The sequence below is a fragment of the Protopterus annectens genome, chromosome 9.part0, assembly GCF_019279795.1.
Source record: "Protopterus annectens isolate FY-2018-M chromosome 9.part0, PAN1.0, whole genome shotgun sequence".
Lineage (NCBI taxonomy): Eukaryota > Metazoa > Chordata > Ceratodontiformes > Protopteridae > Protopterus > Protopterus annectens.
In genome coordinates, this window is record NC_056743.1 from 70,164,742 (window position 1) to 70,167,832 (window position 3,091).

Consider the following 3,091-nt stretch of genomic DNA (forward strand, 5'->3'; position numbering starts at 1 on the left):
TCCTCACTTTTAGTTTCCCCATCTACATGGTTAGCTTTTATGGTGTAGAATCAGAGCTGTTAGCATAGTGAACATGGAAATGAGATGTGAACTCATAAGAAATTCTGAATCCCAAATACTTGGCTTTGTGTTGCAGATGTAAACCTAGTGCAGGCGCTATGGATCATGGATTGCAACTGTGAATGATTACTGGTAAGGAGAAGGAAAACACAACAGCAATGCAGACTGTCCTGCATCCAGTGGGTGTGTCAGGTTAGACTTAGAAAGTGTTAGATGCAATTTTCTCAAGGTTAGAGATGTAAGTAAGCAGCACGCAAATCACAGGTTCTGTTCATTAACATCCAGCCTCCACTTCATTTGTTGGCCACAGCATATGATATTATTTCCATTTAATACCCTCATACATTTTAGGCCAGTGATATAGAATGGCTTACAGACTGCATGTCTCAGATTACTGGTGAGATAAGAGAAGAATGACCAACAAACACAGAGAGGTAAGACAGAGCTGTATATTTACAAACAATAGTCATAACTGGTTGTGTGATCATTTAGTGCGCTACCTTCAAAAATAATAAATGTACAAATAACAGTTGCATGGTTTCATATTACTGTAGATGATGTTGCAGTTGGTTGCATGCAGTCACTTCCTTGCTGCAATGGTGTTTGTGTGGCAAAGAGGGATGGCACTTTTTCTGTGTTCTGAAGGTTCATTGCAGTGAAAGTTCAAATCCAGATCTATGTAGATATATGTTACGTGAACCAACATTTTCTAGTCCTCATTTCTACTAATTGTCCTTTTTTTTTTCTTTTTTTTTTTGGGGGGGGGTGGCAGTGTTTGCTTGATGTGGTACTTAGCTCAAGCACAGGATGGAGGAAATGAATGTCAGGTTTGACTGTGCTTATCTTGTTTGCACGAAGCGCAGCAGTGTGCAAACTCAAAAACAGGACCAGCTGGGAAGCAAATAGAACACCTGCAAACAGGACCCAGACAGCCATAAATAGAAACTGGATACATTCAATTAATTCTGATGAGCATTGCACAAACCTGCTAAGCAGCGTTGCATGGCAGTTAACACAGAGAACTTAAGAATGATTAGTAAATTAGGAAATGTCATGTAACTAGTCCTGTGGCAGTAGGTGTAAGTGTAGGGCTGGAATACAAGTGGCCCTGGGTTCTAGTACAGGATGTGCAACCTTTTTTCTTACTGTTGTGACACTGCAGTTTATAGTACTGAACTGAAAAATAGACATGTTTTCAACATTCTTGTGGGAACAGGTATAATGTAGGACTGCCATACACATGGTCCTGGGTTATAATACAGGATATTCCATACACTTTTACTGTTGTTCCACTTCCCATTGTATTCAATCTAGCTTATAACACTTTATATAGAGGAGCTGATATAAATTATATATATGAGGGATGAGACACCATTACTGAGTTTTCAGATGTATGACTGTGTACTTACTTCAGTAAGTATAATTTTGCTATCTGGACTTGCATGGGCTTTGCAATTGCCTAAGACACATACACAACTGGATCTATATCCATTAACCTTGTCATGTTACACACACATACTGCATATGATATTATTTCCATTTAATATCCTCACACATTTTAAGTCAACAAAATAGAATAGCTTACAGACTGCATGTCTCACTTCTTCTCTGGCAAAGATGGAAAATCAATGCTGTGGAAGAAAATGTTTTGTCCCTTATGCCTAAGGTTGAATCCCATGGTGTAAAAATCAATTTTCTCAGTGTATAAAGGTAAAAACAGATATGTCAGGTCATTATGCTTATGTCTTCAGTGAGTGTCTGCAAACCTAACTCACCTAACAGTTACCTTCCAATTTCCAATATATATTTCCAGACTACATAAGTAGATATCTCTCAGACTAAGGTCAAGTGTCAGATTAACCTTCCAACTGCAGTTATTTCATTCCTCCCTGCTTGGCACTACTGCTCTCTACTTAACATCAAGCAAACGCGTTGCTCAGGTTTATGCACTACCAGTAAACATGATAACTGGAATTGGCAGGAAAGCATGAGTCTCCATTGCTCTAGTTCTGCTGGTAGATATGGCTGGCTTTAATGAAGAATGTGCCAGGTTTAGGGCACAAAGATGGGGTGTCCAGGATATTTATTTGACTCCTGGTAAAGCACCACAACCAAGGGCTTCTACAAGGGGAGTATTCTGGCTCCCAGTACAAGTCTGAGGGATAGAATAGTTTGTCCCAGGCTGTATTCAATGCCACCGGTATCCTGCACACTGAAGAGCAATGTAGGCATCATTGTAATGACCTACAGAGGAGAAAAAGGGATACTCTCAACCATTGGTTGGAGGAATTTGAGACTGCGGACATCCCTCAGCTGTGTTAGTGTGAAATAAAGAGAGTACTGTAAGACATAGAAAGCTAAATATAGGCATGACTGGTATGCATAATGCTATTCTGTTCTTTTTTGTTGTTTCCCCAGCTGCCAGGGAGCATGAGTTCAATATGCAGGCCCATATTGCTCGATTTGAGAGCGTGAGAGGAGCAACTGGTATGTATGCAGCAGAAGAGAGGTGCTATTGTAGCATTAAAAGTTAAAGATAGCTGTTTTAGTATTTTATAGAGTTGTATCAAATTGAGTATGCATATCCCAACTGTAAAAGCAAGTATACATGCATTAGTCTGTAGCACAAACTATTTGTAAGAGTCCAGTATTAGACTTTAGACAGAGGTTGTGGGTTCAAATACCACAATTCACAACTATACAATACTGTTATTTATTCAATAATATTTACATTAAATTAAGAATTCTATATCAGTGTCACAAATGCCCTGCTGTAAACTGCAGTCTATATAACTGGAGGACAGATATGTGCAATATATACATATTTCAAGGATTACTTTCAGCAATCTGTATTATAGTGTGTATCTGTTAGGCCGCATACTTATATGCAATACTTAAGATTAAAAAAGAGCTGTATAATAGTATTAATGCATTGTATGTCACATATGATGGTACTAATTTTATCTCTTTTTTCTCTTACCCCCAACCCTTATCTCTCTTTTTATTTTCTGTGATATGTCATCAAATGTCT